Below are 20,239 nucleotides of genomic sequence, written 5' to 3' on the forward strand. Positions count from 1 at the left end.
TAACTCATAGCTTTATACTGAATATTGTATCAACTACAACACATCAAAATAAGGACTAACTACAGAACTAGATTTATAATGATTAAAGGCTCTTTCCAAGCGATTTTTGATGTGAACATTACCACAACCGTTATAAAAGTTGCTGTGGGACAGAAAGTATAAGAACTACATTTTGACAAAGGTTTGCATTTCCTCGCTTTTGAAAAGGGTATGTAACAGTCCTTTAAATACAAAATATTTACCCGTCCACGTCATAAACGTGTTAATATTCATTGTTAAGGAAAATGGAGAATATATGAACTGATCATAAAATTCCAGTAAATAGTAACTTCGCCATAGCCAAAGATATCTAAGATAACAGTACACAACATTATCAAGGATTTCCGTCTAGAAACGAGGCCAACAGGCTATGGATTTGTCAAGAGATGGTTTACAGTCATATCTCCCGCTTAACCGTCTCAGCTGGAGAATGAAACGGGTATTCATGGTGTTTGATAAGGAAGCATAGTTTTCATGCGAACCTGAGAAACCGGCGTTCTCGTATGGTAGATGGATTATTGAAACAATAGGAAGGTATGGTGTGCTTTGGCCATGAAATCCTCACGACGGAGCTTTTTGTAATATAAATTACTGTGCAGGGTTATTGTCAAGACGGTGGTCAGAGCAGAACAAGACGTGACGATACACAAAAATTGTTTTTAATACAACCTACTAAATCCTATGCACAATTTCATGCTGAAAAAATAACAACAATTACACAAGCCAGATAAAGCTCGTTAGAGGAGGTTCGTTTAACAGTTGTGTTTTGGATTTGTACTCTCTAAAAGTAAATAACATTAATGTTTTGGTGTTCTTTTAATTTTGTTAAATTTTATTAGAATATGTATTGGCATTCTAGCTTGCGCTAAAGGATTTAACAGATACATTGATGCACGTGAATTTTTACTGTTAATGTTGTCCCACGCCGGTACAGCAGTAAGTCTACGGATTTACAGCGCTGAAATTAAGAGTTCGATTCCCCTCGGTGAACTCAGCAGATAGCCTGATGTGGCTTTACTATAATAAAACAAAAGCTTTCAGTATTCTTTCCGCATGGGTCAACACTAATGTTAACGTCGTATGTGTTGTTTATTTCTATGGAAGTAAAAAGGGATACCTATGATTTTGAATTTGCTACCACAGCCGTACTGATAAACAACGAGATAAAACAACTCTGAACGAAGTTATTGAGTATTGGCGTTGATCAAGCATATCTATATAAAGAATATTGAAAATACGCTATTAAAATGTTCCACTCTTAAATGTCTCGACCATAAATCTTGAGGGTTATGACTCTAGACACTGGATTTTCAGTACGTGTAGTGGGCACATTACTAGCCACTGTATAGTTTTTTGCGTGACAACAAATAATGTTTTTCAGTATAATATCTCTACTGATGTAAGTGGAAATATACACGAGTATTACATGCTTGTGGTTGGAGAATAAGTTTTCCGAACTAGTTGTAATTAGCGTTACTCAGATGCGCTTTTCAGGTTATTCGGGAAATACGTAACTATTTAAATGATTCTTGCTATGGATCGCGGGTTCGAATCTCGCTCGTCGTTTTAACCAATCTCACTTTTCGTTGGTGTTAAGACTACTTTTCCTCTAGTTTATCACTTCACAATTAGTGAAAGTAGACGCGGGTAGTTTTCCGAGTAGCTTTGCGTTAAATTCATCAAATAAACAATTTTGAAGTGTATTTGTGTGTGTGTGTGCAGTTAGTGAGTTTTGCTAAGTTGTAGATAACAAAGTTTTAACTCTCTCATCACTTATACGAAGCCGTCTTGTCTGTAAAATCAGGGGCCATGTAATCTGGGACACGTATTATTGCACTAAACTTCACATTAAATTGGTTGCAGTGAATGTTTCTGTCATTATCAGTGCTGGTTAACGGATTTGGTCTTAATGAAGATTAGTTTTACTGTTACTAATCCAATATCCACCAAATTGTTACATTCACTGAGATATCGATGCTTGCATTAAGGTTGGATGATAATCCACCGAATATCAGCTTTCTTATTTTTTTCAACATACAATTCTGAAGCTATCGAGGCGATTTTGAAGTTACGTTGTACATTTGAAGATGTGTATATACGAGTTATATCATTGTTTGGTATGCAGCTTATTTTGTATAACTTAATACAAATGATAAGTTTGAAATAATTGACTTTTGTATTTAGATGAGACTATTAAAGGATTTTTTTAGACTTAGTGAATCATTAGGGATTTGGGGCCTGGCATGGCCTAGCGCGTTAAGGCGTGCGCTTCGTAATCTGAGGGTCACGGGTTCGCGCCCGAGTTGCGCCAAACATGCTCGCCCTCCAAGCCGTGGGGGCGTTATAATGTGACGGTCAATCCCACTTTTCGTTGGTAAAAGAGTAGCCCTCTAGTCTTACACTGCTAAATTAGGGACGGCTAGCACAGATAGCCCTCGAGTAGCTTTGTGCGAAATTCCAAAACAAACAAACATTAGGGATTTGTTTATTGATTTCGAATGAATCGTTCACCAAGTAAACAGAACCTACTTTTTTTGGTTCGCCCATTGCTAATATTTTATTGAGGTGATGCTTGAATTTTTTTTTAAAGTTTTGAGAAGGTCATTGACCCACATAAGAAAGAAGTGATAACTATACTTAGATATGGTATCGCCTTCTAGGATGTCTACGAAAAATAACCTTTATCAAGACAAACATTTGTTTGATTGCAGATTTATCAGATAGTTATAACCATTTAATCGTTCGATCCAACCATTCGAGTAGAGTATTCATAAAGGACATCAATAAGTTTGGTAGGACTGGCGTTATATGCTGTTTGTCTAAGAAGTTTAAAAGTCCCAAGGAGTGGGGAATATGCAATAACCAAAATAATTAATGTACTGCTATACTAACGACTTCGTTATTTTAATTCTCCGAAGTTGGATAACTGTTGCTTTAACTCTTTTGAGTATCTTATGTACCGAAATAAAAGTTATATCACAAGTTAAATGTCGTACTCATGTATTGTTTGTAATAACGGTTTAAAGTTAATAAAAAAACAGGTATTACTTATATGTGTGTGCTATACTATACACTAAGTATTTATATCATGTGACACTGTTTTATTTAAAGCCCAAAATAAATTATCTTGAACGGCTAATGCTTGAAAAAATGCAACTTAAATATCACGTTTCTAACATTGATTCTTAAAGAATATATTTTTGCTCAGCTGATGTTGAACATATTTCTGTTTTCATGTTACAAGTAATATAAAGTTCTGTAAGTTTGGTTAGGTTATTTTAGATAAATAAGAAATACTGGGGAGAAATTACAAATTTTTCTATTAATGTTTCACAGTTAGTTTGGTTCAAATTGTTTAAAAGCAGCGAGAGCTATATAGGATAATTATAGTGTGAACTTTCTGTGGAATCCGTAGCAGCTTCGATAGGGAAAAAACGACCATAAACATGTTTTACTTACAACTATGAAGCAAGTTATCACATTACAGACACGCACATATGAACGATTTGTATATAGTAAGGCAGTGTTGTGTCATTACATCCAAGTGCCGTAGTATCATGGGTAACATATTTGACATGAACATACTTGCTTTTTAAGTTCTGTACAGTATGACATGCATTGATATCACGGACAGGTTTATTACTTGAGAATATACATACAAAAACATGTAAATCTTTTTCGAAGATAATTATTCATACAGCGAAATTGGTAAACGTTGTAGAACGAAAGAATACAATAAGGGTGTTTTTAGTGGTCTTTCTTTGGTTTGTTTTGAATTTCGCGCAAAGCTACTCGAGAGCTATCTCCGCGGTGGCCTTTGTTGAAGCGGATTTACTCGCACAGCAGAATGTTTAAATAGTATCATGCTTAGAAACACCTTTTTTAGCCAATTAGAAACAAAGCTTTTATTGACAAAAGCAACGATTACAAAAGAAAGTCCGGCATGGCCAGATGGTCAAGGGTCTCGACTCGTAATCTGATGGTCGCGGGTTCGAATCCCCGTCGCACCAAACATGCTCGCCCTTTCAGCCGTTGGTGCGTAATAATGTTCAGTCAATCTAACTATTTGTTGGTAGAAGAGTACCCCAAGAGTTGGCGGTGGGTGGTGAGGGCTAGCTGCCTTCCCTTTAGTCTTACACTACTATATTAGGGACGGCTAGCGCAGATAGTCCTGGTGTAGCTTTGCGCAAAATTCAAAAACAAACAAACGAAAGAGAGCCTTACAGCCTAGAAAGTTAATGCAGTAAAGTTAAGTATACTTCCTGGGACAGGTAACAAACTAGGCATTAAATAAGCATTTCAACTTTAAGAAGGTTACCAAGCCACATCTCAAAATCGGCGTCTGTTTTTACGAGAAAACTGCCCTAAGAAACTGCAAGCACTGTAATTCTGTTAGACTGGCAGATTTTTATGTCATTGGTCTTGGAAGCAATGATCGCATACAATGAAGTGTCATGGGAAATATTTTGTCGAAGGTGTGTGATCTGAGATTGACCTGCTACTGTCACAGTAGAATATCTAATAATGGGCAATAATACATAACCACCGAACACAGTGGATGATAGAGAAAGGGCATATATAAAACACAACCATCTGTAACTGTAATGAAATATTTTAATATATGTTGCACCTTTCGACAGAGCATTCGTCTGTTTTCTTCAGGTACCTGTTGAAACGTGTACGTATCAAAATATTTCATTCTTACAGATCGTTGTGTTTTACATACACGTCTCCTCGTAATGGCCTTTCTCTGCACAAATAACAGGAATTCGAAGGACAGCAACAGATTTGTTATTATTATAAAAGTATAATATTAGTAATAGTTATAAATAGAATTGTAATAGCATAATATCAAATATGCAACGACTATACAAGTGACTGAGTTAAGCTAAAGATTTCCAAATTTAGTAACCTGTGAAGTTATTAACAGTACTGTAACTATATTTCGTTTCGAACTTTAACTATAAAACTCGAATTTTTCGGTTTTATTCGAGCTATTACAAGAACGGGAAAAAAACCGAGATGTGCCTACAAGTTGAATACGTTTAAACCAAGCGTTCCATAACTATCATTATGTTACTGATTGTTTTTTTACTTGTTTTCATCTCCTAACTCTTATATTGTATGAGCTCCATGTTTATCAGTTTTTTAGTCAACAGAATTGACAAGCTAAAAATTCGTAATGTCTTTTTTTTTCCGTTATGTTTAGAATTTTGACGTCTATTAGATATTTGTACTTCAGTAGTGTGTTTACCTGAGGTTATAATACAAACTGTAACATTGAAGTTTTGTTATTTTCTTTGTATTCTGTACGATGGATAATATATATTTTATGTAAACATGCATCAGTATTGAAGTTGGTAGGGAGAATGTTTCAGTGTTGCGTCAAAAACATGCATTTTATGTATCATACATTTATAATTTACTTTCACTTGTGTATCTTTGAAATGTAACTTAAAACCAACTAATTTCATTACACAATGCCTTTTGCGTATTTCAGAGCAATAGCCGAGAAAACCTGTCGCATCCTTGTTTAACGGTCACGTGAAAAAATCTATTTTACCGAACGCTAAAGCTGACTTCTTACAGGTATAGTTTTAATTGTTAGCTTCTTGCTAGCTTGAAACATTGTTTCATAGCCATAGTATATTAAATAATTTAATCCATGGCAACTTACATGTGGATGTTTGGGCCAACTCCCTCTTTTGTGTGTTAAAGTTAAAGCCGTTTTCGTTAGATTTGTTCTCATCGATAAGATTTATGAAAATAGTTTCTAATTGTGTCTTGTACGTTTTATGTTAATCTTCATTATGTTGTATTTTCTTTGACTGATTCCAAAGTGGTTTGCATTTGTCACTGTTACAGACGTAAACCTTATTTATGGTAGGATATACAGAGTGTAATATCTATAGTTACAACGTTTCACCAAGTTAACTTTACAACATAGGTTTCGACAAGTGATATTGTCAGATAAACCTCGTGGAACATTGTAACTATAGATAATATTCTCAGTATGTCTAACATTGAATGGGTTTTCAGTTTTGCATAACAGGGTACTTTCTTAAGTTACTGGTACAAATTTATTACTGATATTCTAGTAACTCCATAAACAGTTTTACAACCAAGGTACAATTCTGAACCAAGATGTTAAAGGGTATGTTGTGCTGGAAACTGTAATCAGTATATTTTTGACGACTTAATCCTACATCTGTTCGAATCTGTGCGAACTTGGTTACAGTATTATAGCATCAATTATGGTAGAATGTAAGAATACGTTTTGTTATTAAGAGTTAGTTAGCATGCTGTTTGAATTGCCTGATTTTGGGGTTACTCTGCATAGATGGCACTAGAATAAGGAATTTTGACGCTGGACTGCGCTTTGTTAAATAATATATTTTAAGAAAATCTGAGAGCCGTCAGTAGTGCAAGTGTTGTTTCTCGTACGAAGTTGCATAGTGAATTGTCTGCGCTCTGTCAACCGTGGGAAATTGAAGTCCAAATTTTCGCACTGTTAAGTCCGTAAACGTACCACTGATCCACCGAGTGGGCTAATAGAACAATGGTTAGTTAACGAAAAGCGTTACCTCTTGGATTTCTCTCACAGCTTCATTGATGCTGTTTTAAAAGGTAAGTTTAAAGCTGTACTTTTCTATCTATATTTTTCAGGTTTTATCGTTCAATTCAAATTTATAGTGAATTGATAACCATGTTTGAGGTATAAATGTTGACTTGAAATTACAATGTAATCGTAATATATCTTAAATTGCTCGTGCAAAGAACAAAAAATTTTATTTACATTTTGGTTAACTTTGAATTTTGTTTTAGTTAAATTATTTTGTGCCTGCATCTAAGTACAAAGGTTAGCAGTTCTGTAATATTTATTTCCGTATAAGATTTAGTGCAGTAAGAACATTTCTTTCAACTGAAATTTTGTACAACGAAAAGTTTTATCGGTGCTTGGATTTTAATCGTCAAGAACAAGTTGAGACAGGAAGACCTTAAAACAGTTATGATTTTGCACTGGCAAAACACTGGGCGTTTTTCTTTTAATTTTTCGTGAGATAATACTAAGATTATGATATAAGAGCACGTGCTTTCTTTTTATTGTAAATTATTCACGCTTTGTTTTAATTCATTTCGTTCATTATTTTTGCCCTCTACCAACAACTTTTGCATGCGCCTGTTACGGCACAAATATGACTAGCATATGCATGGATAAAAGTGGATGTTTAAATAAGAGTCAGAGAAAATATTTATAAATGAAATTAATTTAGAGTGGTGCTCGCGCACACGCAAAATATGTAATTCAGTTGATGTGACCTTTGGAGGAAGAGGTCTTTTCACCTGACTCTCCTGGGTATCAAAATTTCCAATATACCCAAATACCCAAAAAAGAAGAAGCGAGATCTTTGAAATACCAGATAGGAAAAGAAATGCGATGTGTCTAGTGCGCCATCTCTTGGTTATTAAACGAACTGATTATGTGGCTTGAATGGGTAAGAGTGTATGATGGAATAGCAACTTATTACAACTAGTGCTATTCATTTTCTTAGCAGTTGAAGTTAGGAGATAATCTTAAAATTTTAATACAAACATTAATTAGACGTATGTAATTTACATGATAATTATTAAAAGTATAAATTAATTTCAATTTCCTTACAAGTGTGCAGTATATGAAATCCGCGTCAGAAGTGGACCAACTGTAACAAGTACATACACCTTCCGAGTACAACATTTTCCGCAAGTCAAAAAGTAACTGTGTACAACGTTATACATACCCTGTATACATTTTCTGTAATTTTTTGCGTTCTAGTAGTGGTTGTATAAGAGTTTGATATTATTATTATTAATAATATAGTAGCAGTATTACTCTTATATATATACTTTGAGTAAACTATATTGGTGATTGGACGAAGTTAACAAATATCAAATATGCTTGTATATAATGATAAACGTTTAATTAAACTTTCTGAAAATTACCGGGTAATTAATCAACTTATTAATGTGAACATGTTTGAAATAGTTTCAACTTTTATCATTATTAACAGGTTCTTCAAAATGTTTGAATGTGTTCATCGTAATCCGTTGTTTATTTAACTGCGTATTTTACAGAAATTTTAACTAATATCCAGGCTATTTCAATATTTGTGAAATATTTTGATGCTGTTTTACAAGAATGCTTAAAATTTGTGTGAGTGTGTAATTATAATTATGAAATACAAATGGAATATATGTTTTGATAAAACAGTATTTTCAAGTGGCTTGTGGTGCCCTCTAATGACATTTATTGTAAATTGATGTAGCGAACTGTTAATTTCATTCCCATCCCTTAACTGATGGCCGGATTAGTATCAAACGTGATTTACATTGTTTTCTATATTTTGAAATAAGTTTTGTAATGTAGGTGTAAGCATAATAAGTGCTTATTGTTAATAGGTAATTGTGTAGTTATACAGCAAGTGTCGGTGATGTGTTCTCTTCGGAGGTCGAAATCCGAATTATAATGTTACAAGCTTTCAAACTTACCGCTAAACTACTTATAATACAATAAATAGTCTGTATAGTTTGTACATACCATGTGTTCAGTATTAGGTAAATGTTTGATATAACAAAAATAATTTTTATTAATTTTGATGTATATATTTTTACAACAGTATAGAGCGGATTTTTTTTTTTTCATTTTCATATATACCTTTTTCTTAACATTGCTATGATTCAAGTGTTTACTTTAGATTATGTTAAAACTGATATGTATCAGCCTGTATTATCTCAATTTCTTCTATGAATGATATGACATACATCTCGACAGTGACTGATATTTAAAACTTTTAGATAAAATACGATGGTGTGATTGATAACTTCTGTTTTACACATTGAAAAGTTATTGTTGATATATATGTTTCACACAAATGTTTAGGTTAAATGGAGGTCCATTAGACAGTGAAGGCCCGACATGGTCAGGTGGGTTAAGGCGTTCGACTCGTAATCTAAGGATCGTGGGTTCAAATCCCGGTCGCACCAAACATGCTCGCCCTTTCAGCCGTGGGGGGTTATAATGTAACATTCAATCTCACTAATTGTTTGTAAAATAGTAGCCCAAGAGTTGGCAGTGGGTGGTGATGACTAGCTGCCTTCCCTCTAGTCTTACACTGCCAAATTATGAAAGGCTAGCACAGATAGCTCTTGAGTAGCTTTGTGCGAAATTCAAAAAACAACCAAATAGACAGTGAAAAGGGCGCGGTGTCTTATGGTGCAGTTACATCTCCGTATTTAAAGTACGGCGATATTGCGTGTGCATTGTTTCCATCATGTTTTGATTTCGTTCAGTGATTTCAGGACCCCACCACAAAAATTGTTTAAGCGTCAGTTATTATTATTATAATAATTTTTTTCAACACGAACTACCTTTTTATTCAGTACTTTGGGTTTTTTCAAGAAGAAAAGTTGGATAGTGTTTCAAATGTATCATACTTTTTTTTCTTAACAGGTTAAAGAAAGAATGTAGTGTAATATAAGTTAATGCTAATAAGTTAACAAATATAATTGATTAAATTTATGTTTCGCCAAATGAGAAAAGATTTTCACGTGAAAAACCTCTAATAAACGTAGTCTTAAAATATTTCATAAAAGAAAAATAAGACGATTAGTTTCCGAGCTAACGCTCGCGCTGCCTTTTGATGAGTCACCAGTGATATATTTATGATTATCAATAACTCTGCATCAAAACACTCTATCTGCAGAAATCAGAACTAAAAATTAAATCAGTAAATAATATAGCATTCTGACAAGGAGCTATGCTTTGTCAGAAAAACGAAACTTACAATCACTAAAATGCGTTAATTCATCAATTCGATGCAGTACGTATTTTTTGCCATAATTCCCGACAATGGTGTCTCACGAGGGTCGACGTACTTGAGAGATTTAGGTTAGTTATAAATTCAGTTACTTAATTAATGTGTTTTACACTGTTACGAAATAACAGTTCAGGAGATAACACTACACAAGAAATAAGTAAGCATTGTATGTGAAAGGACCCAATTCATACACAGAATGCATTAATTATACTTACTCTTGAGTATTGCTGGATTGTGCTTGACTACCAATGGTTATTCTATATCTCGTAGTGAAGATAGGATATTATCGACGTTTGGTATAACAGAATCCTCACAAAGTTTGAAAAACACATAAGAGTATTTATAAAGTGTGTAAAATAGTAATTTATTTTACCAAATGTTTCTTTGTTACTTTCAAATCTTAAGCTTAAAGGCTTAAAACATAGCAACTTCAACGATTTAAGAACAAAGTAAAAATGATTGTTTACCTATTTAAGTTTGACCGTGTGATTAGGGCGCTCGACCCTCAGTTTGTGATGGATCACGAGTCGCGTTCTATCATTAATATGTGAAATTCAACAAAAACAAATTCATCCTGTTTTTAACTTCTTCGGGCCTGGCATGGCCTAGCGCGTAAGGCGTGCGACTCGTAATCCGAAGGTCGCGGGTTCGCGCGAAACATGCTCGTCCTCCCAGCCGTGGGGGCGTTATAATGTGACGGTCAATCCCACTATTCGTTGGTAAAAGAGTAGCCCAAGAGTTGGCGGTGGGTGGTGATGACTAGCTGTCTTCCCTCTAGTCTTACACTGCTAAATTAGGGACCGCTAGCACAGATAGCCCTCGAGTAGTTTTGTGCGAAATTCCAAAAAACAAACATTTTAACTTCTTCATGACGTAGAGATAGCGCGTAGATACCGCTGTTTAGTGTAGGAAGTTATAGGGCTTAGCCTGCGAGTGTTTAAACTTTAATTACCTATTTGATCTTAATTTGTATATTTTATTTGGGGGCACGATTCTGTAAGTCAGAGGTTTTCTTCCTCTTGTCTTTGAAAAGGGGCTAAGTGTGTTTTGGGCAAACGTAACTTCCTATCTCAATGTTTCAGTTTATGAATTCTTATGTTTTTTCTTAATAAATTTGTTTTGTCACATTGTATTTTATACTTGGGTCCTAAGCTATGCCAATATAAAATGATGACTATTTAAAACTAAGAATGTAAAGAACTACTTATTATTTACCTTTAAAAAAAATCATTTGCCCAGATTATATTGAATAAATTTATATGTTGTACAATATAAATCATTTATTTTACGTTTCATCAGACTCGCGCTGCAACCTTGTTAATAAAATAAGGTATATGTATTCCTCTATTAAAGTAACGCAGAAAACTTAAGTTGTTTTTGTACATGGAAGAAAATTTACATTTTTCTGTCGTTTATAGCTGTTTAGTATAGTTAAAGAAAAGGATTTTCGTTAGGTAGTAGTTTTGAGAATTTTAATTGAAACCATATCCTACTCTAGCTAGTTTGTCATCTTGGCCGAAATAATTTATGCAGCCCCCCTACTTTATAGTATGTTTTAAAATCCTCTCGAAAAAACAAGTATTTGAATATTTGGACAGAAACACCTGTTCTACGACACAAGTTGAATTAAAAGTGAAGAATGAATACGTTTGCCTTGCTACAACTGCGCCGACCAGTTAGAAGCCACTGGTTAAACCCAAGAAGGTCTATGCGTAATTTTTAACCGATGGGCAAATGTCACTTGCCGCTGTTTCAAAGAGAGGGAGCCACGTGATCAGAGTCGAGAGGGAAGAATTGGATACATTTCAAAAATCATTTAGATTTTAGGTCCTAGAATTTTCGTATGAAGTTATTACTAACAAAAAAGTACTTGTTTTTACATATTTTTAAGTACCATGTGTTTCTTTGTTACAAAACAAACTGCAAAAAATATATTTAAATATCTTGAAAGTTAACATATTATTAACTGTTACGTGTATCATCATCCATATAATCACTATTATTTCTATAAATGCAACTCCAAGCATGTAACAAGTTGGTCCACAGGACGGGTCAGCCTCATTGGGGTATTAAAGCATGCGGTCTTTCCCACTGTCTTCTATCATAAGTGCAGTCAGAACTAATGTAAACATCCTAAATTCATAAACACTTGTGTGAGCGAAAAGTAAAATGAAGTAAAAATATTAATGTGGCCAACATTAATCCTTCATTATTAAATTACTCAAGATATTGAGTTCGTTTTGCATGTGATTAAAAAGCAAATATTGTAATTTTCTACAAAGCTATATAGAGATCGCCCGACTAGCTGTTACTTAAGTTTCGATTTCAACGTCCAGTAATTACCAAAACGTATTACACGAAGGGTGAAAGGTTGATTTTAAGTGTTCTTTACCCCCCCAATGCGTCACTAGAATCCGGGTTTCTATACCTGTGATGAGCAGAGCACAGATGGCCATTTGTGTAACTTTGTGCTTTATTACAAACAAGTGTTCTCGTGTTAGATGATTGAGAGACAACTTCTCATGGATTTGGTTATGAAATGTATCTTGGAGTATGTTTTTATCAGTTTTATTAACTTCGTTAAGAGAAGTTTTAGTGTCATTGTGGTTGGTTGTCTTTGGTGATTAGTTTTATTTACGGATGCACACGCACGCAGGAAAGTATTAAGGACGTTGAATATGAGAAGTGATGAGAAAACTAGAACAAAAGTTCTTAAAAGACCTTTGAAATCTAAATCAGCTGTTGCCAATTTTATTTGAAGTGGGAGACAAGTTTCGTCATTAAAGGGCAGTATATGTAATTTCAAAAATTGGAATACTGGGAGAAACCTTTTTAAAATCGCATTTACAACAGTATCGTATTTGATCTCTACTTAAATTTTGAACATGATAAAAAAATCGCAATAATCTAGTGTGTAAAATAAAGACACTGTTCAAAGTAATTGAGCTATACTCACGTTTGTGAATTTTGAAACCATGAAAAGGCAGACAATTAAATAACGTTAGTGACGTGTTTGAGTTCACTTTCATCCAGAAGAGGTTTCAGGTGTTCTATTGTGTCATCTGACTTACAAATTTAAGTTATGTATAAACTTGAAGAAAATATGTTAAGATCAGCAGCATACAGAAAAGCAGTGTGTGTAAAGTTCAGATTAATAGTGAAACGTAACGAGACTCGTGTCCCCCTTCTGGTACAGCGGTAAGTCTACAGATTTACAATGCTGAAATCGGGGATTTGATTTCCCTCGGTAGACTCAGCAGATAGCCCGATGTGGCTTTGCTATAAGAAAACACACACACAACAAGACTCGCAAAATGTAATTAGCAAGATTTAACCTTTAGTTTTAGACCACTGTCACGACGCTGCAAGATTACTTTTATTTTGACTCTACAGGTTCGTAACTACTAGAGAAACTCAGCTTTCCAATTGAATCGGCATTTCAATACAGTAAGTGAACGACAAGCTAATGTGTAACGATTATAAATCAAAGTTTAAAAAACGTTAACCTTTATCTCGGACGACCATTGACCTGGTACCTCCATCTTATCACTACAAAACTCATCTTTAGTAGTGTCAAGAACTTGTAGTTTCAAACAACATGTGAGCGAATGTGTTACGGATGAATCGCACTTTACATCGAAGCCAGGTACAAGATGTATAACTCACTTGGAGAGTTTCGAGGACAGTATATAATCCCAGTTTCATGAAAAAAAGGTATGTATGTGGAAATGTTGACATATTGGTTTGATTGTGAATCAGTATTGGTGGAAACGATGAAAGAATATGCCACGAGATGATTAGTTTGATTAGGGATAAGTGTTGATGGTGACACTGAAGAAAATGCATCGCGACATGACTAGCTTAATTAAGGGTAAAAATTACTATGACATTGAATGTGAAAGGCGTATGATACAAAGATGCAATGGTACAACAGTGACTTTAGTTAGAACTTTCTAATGATGGGTAATAACATCATTCCACACACATAGTAAAGTCCTGTGAGGATAGAATATCAAGGCAGTGGCACAGCTAACCTGCTCACCAGACTGAACATGTATTAGATGCTCTGGAAACACATTTGGTGACACATGAATGACTTCTAACAACTAGCGAAGTTCTGATGGAGGAGCCAGTGAACTTATCCTAGTATGTCATTGATTTACTAATTTTATACTAAGAACCTCAATATTAGCATCCGAGGAAATTATATACAATTATTAAGAAAATCCTTGATAATTTATAGAGATGCAAAGTCTTGCAGTACTTAATGAGGATTCGTGGACATTTGCATATCAAATTGCATGGCTGGTCACTTGATTATCCATTAATCACTTTGAACAGTATATGTAATGTTGGAGAGACAACTCATCATGATGTTCAAACTATCACAATTTTTGAATAATATTCATTCTTTTAATGTGTTTATTGGCTCAAAAAAATTGAGTTGACTATTGTGGTCAATATTATTGTGTAAATAGTCGTCTCATTGGTTTTTATACAACCATTAGGAGTGCATGTTGTAGACTTAATATCTGAATGTTTGCATATTGATGGAATTCTATCAGTGTATTGATAATGGGTGGAATGCTTGGACATTTGCGCTCTTGTAAAATCTGTGATTTATTCATGTCGTCACGTGGTGAGCTGATGTTTCTTGTAGTCATCATTTAGGTATCGGTAGATGATGATTTAGTAAACACAATTTAGAACACTGGATAAACTAGAATAAATTCTGAAAGTTTGGATATGTGGTATTGTGTAAAGTCAAACAGTTTAAAGGTTCTCAATGTAAAGTATCACTCAGTGCACAGCTGAAGTGCAACAATAGGATATAGGTGACAAACTGAGTGACAGTCCATTGGATAGCTATGTTGTAGCTGTCAAAATGTAATAATTTAATTAATGAGTAGTAACTAGTGATACAAGAAAGAAAATGAGGTGAGGGAAGGTGCAGAAAAGTATAATGTTGTACAGGGCAGTGATGATAACTCAAAAGTTTTACTGTGAAAATAATCATATATACTTCAAACTTTTGATTTTGCTGCGTAACTGATATGACTCTTCCTAACTTATTGCATTTGTTTGTTTTTAGCGCAGAGCTGTCTACACTCTGTCCATTTTAGGGAATTGAACCCCAAATTTTAGCGTTTTAAGTCCGTGAAGTTGCCGTACCTACCGGCTAATACTTATTACACAAAACGAGCCCAGCTTGTTTCCCAAGTCTTTTGTGGAAACTCTTGGTCACGTTATTTTTAAATATCCGGAACAACCTAGCACATTTACCTTTCCTTTTCTCATTATCGTGATTTTGGTTTTTGTAGACCATGGAGGGTTAGGATAACTCGGGCCTCTTTCTCCCGCATGAACTGTGGTTTTACTTGCAGGTAAATGTTTATGATGATATAACAGCGATTGCCAACAGGCAAGACGCATGCGGACCACGAAGGTCTGTTGAAAAATATTCTTTTATACTTTTTTTGTAGTGAAGAAATGAAAAATTCTGACTTGTGAGGTAAAAATGCATGAAAGTTCCAACTGACATTCACTAACGAAATTTTAAAAAATATTTTGTGTGCACCTGTATGTTTATTATATATGCCTATAATGTTACAGTAATAACTTGATAGTAATTGCTTTTAAATTATATCGCATACACCTCGGCGTATTATACCATCATCCCCCCTGCTAGACAAAGTGGACTCGCTCAGCTATATATACTCTCTCCCCTCTGCTAGGCACAGTGAACTCACCTGCCCGACTGTTTGCTGTTGTGGAGGTTGACATGTTGTAAATTATCACTGTTCAGTTCCGTGGTAAATATAAACATGAGCAACGTTTTTAAGAAACGTAAGATTGACAGTGAAAATAGAGCGAACCAGAAACGTTGGGAACTTTATTTAATTACAAACAATAACGGCAAGTTGCTGTGTTTGGTTTGTATGAAAATTATATCAATGCCCAAAGAACTTAATGTGAAAAGGCATTATTCAATGCTGCATGAAGAAAAATATGAAGGAGAAACTGGAAAAGTTTAGAATGCTGATTTCAAGCTAGAAAGTAAAACAACAAACGAGTATGTTTAGCAAGTTGTCAGACATCTGGTTTGAATGCTTCGTACATCGTTCCTCTTGAACTTGCAAGAGCAAGTTTCGTAAAAAATGTGCTGTTGAAAAGGCATTTGGGGATGCCAAAATTGCTGAGATTTGAATCAGTGCAGCTTTCCAACCAAACCATACAAAGAAGTGTCACTGATATGGGAGAACAATTAGAAAACTCACTTGTCGGATTGGTTGAGAAAAGTACTTATTTCTCGCTTTGTCTTGATGAAAGTACTGATCAAGCGGATGTAAGTCAGCTGTTTATATTTCTACGCGTTATTCATGAAGATTTTTCAACGAAAGAGGAATTATTGAATGTATGTGCTCTTTGTGGGACCACAAAAGGAAAGGATATCTTCGAGGCAGTGAAAAATTCAGTCGATAAAATCGGAGGTTTCAATAAGTGTTCAGCAAGAGTGACAGATGGCGCACTTTCGATGACTTGAAAAAAAATTATGCTTTGTTGGTTTTCTTAGGGAAAATGAAGTAACTTGTCCAACATTTCATTGTATTGTTCATCAAGAAGCTTTGTGTGGGAAATCAGTGAAACAAAACGAAATTTGTAAACTTGTTAAAATTATTAACATGATAAGAGAAAGAAACATCGGCATCTGAAACAGTTTTTGGAGGATATGGAGGATTTGGCTCTTTACAACCAAGTAAGGTGGCTCAGTGCTGAAAAGTGTCTTGAACGATTCTTTGGAATAAGGAAAGCAATCCCTGCATTCCTTGATCAGTTTGTTTTATCAGATACAACACAATTGCAAGAAGAGCTCAAAAGTAAGGATTTTCTGAAACAACTGGCTTTTCTCACAGACATCACTACTCACCTTAACGATCTCAACCTGAAGCTCCAAGGGTGGAACCAGGTGGTATCAGATTTAATGAGAAACAAATGGGTTTCAGTGATGACGAGAAAACCCACTTTTAGAGAAAAAATATATGTAAAAACGGCTGGTTTGGGTTGAGACAATTTTTATGTAGAGGAACGAACAGCATTAAGACCTTCTTCGGTTATCATCAGGTTCACAAAGAATGAAAGAGGTAACTGACCGATAGCTGACCACATGTTTGAAGGGGGCTGTGTATCTGAGTGTAGGAATGTAGAAGGCGTGCTTAGATGTTTGATTATATTTATTAATATAGGTATAAAGGTGTTCCTTTGTATTGGTTTATTTTGGGCTTGAGTTGTTGTATAAGTAAGGATTCTTTAATTTTGCGTTTGTTTATGTTTGTTTCTCTATTTAGTATTTGAGTGTTTTCTATGGTTATGTTGTGTTTATTTGACATGCAGTGTTCGAAAATGTGTGAAGGTGGCTTTTATGTTCTTTGAATCTGGTTTATATTTTCTACTTGTTTCTCCAATACAGAAGTCGTGGTAGTTATCACAATGTATTTTATAAATAATATTGGTGTGGTGTTTGTCAGTGTAGTTTTAACATAGTATAAACCTCAATTTTGTGCCTGGTTTTTGAATAAACTTGGTATTAACTGGAATGTCATATTTTGTTACAAGTTTTTGCCAAATGTTGGTTATTTTCTGTTGATATCGGGAATATATGGTATGCAGCAGTATATAGTTTCGTGATTTTTTTATTCGTGAGATATATTTACTTTTGTTAGTTAATTTTCCTTTTGTCTACGTGTGTGCGTATAATGTTTTCTACGGTTTGTGGAGGAAACTTATTGATGTTGATGAAGTATTGTTTTATTTTGTCTAATTCATCGTTAATTTTATCTGGTGAACATAGTGTTATGATTGTGTTTATTTGGTTTCTTAGTATGTTGAGTTGTTTTTTTTTGTTTCATGTGCTGAGTCCTAAGGAATGTATAGTCCAGTATAGGTAGTATTTCTGTGGATCCCTCTTTTAAATTGTGTATCGGTTTTGTAATTTTGAGGTTAAGAAATGATATTTGATTGCTTTCTTCCTGTTCACATGTGAAGTTCATGTTGGGATGTATAGTTAATGTGATTGAAAAAATCAAGTGTGCGTTCTGTATATGTGAATCCCGCAATCGTGTCGTCTACATATCTGTACCAGTATAGTGGTGGATGTAATGCAATGTTAATTGCTTGTGTTTCAACGTGTGTCATAAAAATGTTGGCTAGAACTGGTGATACTGGGTTGCCCATGCAATGTAGATTCATATCTACAGAACACACCTAGACAAAAAGCAAATTCAACTAACAAAAGTGAATATATCCCACGAATTAAAAAATCACGAAACCATATACTGCTGTATACCATATATTCCCGACATCAACAGAAAAATAACCAACATTTCAAAAACCAGGCACAAAACTGAGGTCTACACTATGTAAAAACTACACTGACAAACACCACACCAATATTATTTATAAAATACATTGTGGTAACTACCACGACTTCTATATTGAAGAAATAAGTAGAAAAATGGAAACCAGATTCAAAGAACATAAAAGTCACCTTCACACATTTTCGAACACTGCAAGTCAAATAAACACAACATAACCATAGAAAACACTCAAATACTAAATAAAGAAACAAACATAAACATATGCAAAATTAAAAAAAGCCTTATACAACAACACAAGCCCAAAATAAACTAATACAAAGGAACACCTTTATACCTATGTTAATAAATATAATCAAACATCTAAGCACGCCCTCTACATTCCTACACTCAGTTAAACAACCCCCTTCAAACATGTGGTCAGCTATCGGTCAGTTACCTCTTTCATTCTTTGTGAACCTGATGATAACCGAAGAAGGTCGAAATGCTGTTCGCTCCTCTACATAAAAATTTTATCAACCCAAACCAGCCGTTTTTACATATATATAAATGGGTTTCGAAGTAAGTTGAGTATTTTCAAAGTTTGTTTAGAAAACAACGACTTGAGCCACTTTCCAAGTTGTCAGCCATTAACAGAATAGTTCAAAGATGACGAGCCACTTGATTTTTCAGAATTTTGTGTAAATATTGAAGATATCGTAGACGAGTTTAATACAAGGTTCGAATAATTTGAAATGCTAAAAAGCAGTATAGAGCTGTTCAATAATCCTCTTTGTATTGACATGGAAAATCAACAAGCTGACGTTCAATTTGAATTATGTGATTTGCAACTTGATCCATTTCTGCAAACCAGACAAGAAAAATAACCAGAATTATTTAAACTACTTTCAAAATCGATTACCAAAGCTGGTTGCTTTTGGACAGAAAATAACATCAATGTTTTGTAGCACATGCATATATGAAAGTGTATTCTCCACGATGAAATTCATTAAGAACCACAACAGAAGTCGCCTCACGGATTCTTCTCTGCTTCACCTTCTGAGATTAGCAACGAAAGAACTCCATGTTGACATGCCCGCTTTGTCAGTGCTACTGAGTGACCTCAAAGTTCACATTGAAAATTTTATGTCCTTACTACGTTAAATATCTTGGATATGTTTGCCATTCTAGTTTCTTTTATATGCAACATTTTTCCATTAAGTTTATTTAAATTACATTTTCATGTTATTTCCAAGGTGAAATTCATCTTTTTTCACAAATATGCCCGTTCCAAATATCATGTAACGTAAAGTATGTCACTCCTTCCCCAGTTGTAACTCATTTGACCATGTTGAAAGGACATAAATTAACCATCGATCTATTTACTCTTTATTTTGCATTACATAATATACCAACAATTTGACAAAAATAAAATGCTGCCACCCCTAGGCTCGTGAATATAGTTGTGGCCCTCGGGCACTCTTTAAGTTGGAAACCCCCGTGATATAACATGAAGGTCGGAGTTAACCGTACGTGCTCTGACCCCTTCTAGTGTAAATATCTGCAATAATTGTTGTGTATGTGTTATACTTGAATAGTTCTGTATCTACAACAACACCTCTCAACTACCCCACGAACATTTTACATGTAGAAACTTTTTTTTTAAACTGTTATTACATTAGTCCAAATTTGTGTGGGTTTTATAGTCAAGGAGTAGGTGACCGTATTAGAAGTCTGTTTCTAAAATCTATACTAACAGGAGAGAGGTATGTAGTAATGATCAAGTTCGCATAATAAATCGTTTTTCTCAAAGTCATTTAGAGAATTATATGAACAAAAGTTTACTGGGTATGGTTTGTATATTGAGTAGTTGTGTATACATTTTGGCGATGTTCTATGACAGAAGTTGTATGTTGTAGTTATTATCGAATTTTGTATTTGTAATTTATTCATGGGTGTAGGTGTTATGTGTATCCCGGCTGAACATGCATATTC

The 20,239-nt window shown here is 34.4% G+C and overlaps 1 protein-coding gene across 2 annotated transcripts in view; it reads left to right on the forward strand.

Annotated features, from left to right (window-relative positions):
* The window catches only part of LOC143233900 (uncharacterized), an 83,223-nt gene that overhangs the window by 58,256 nt on the left and 4,728 nt on the right, over positions 1-20,239 (forward strand). The gene's annotated exons all lie outside the window — the stretch shown is intronic.

This window comes from Tachypleus tridentatus, chromosome 12, assembly GCF_004210375.1.
Source record: "Tachypleus tridentatus isolate NWPU-2018 chromosome 12, ASM421037v1, whole genome shotgun sequence".
In the NCBI taxonomy this organism is placed as follows: Eukaryota; Metazoa; Arthropoda; class Merostomata; order Xiphosura; family Limulidae; genus Tachypleus; species Tachypleus tridentatus.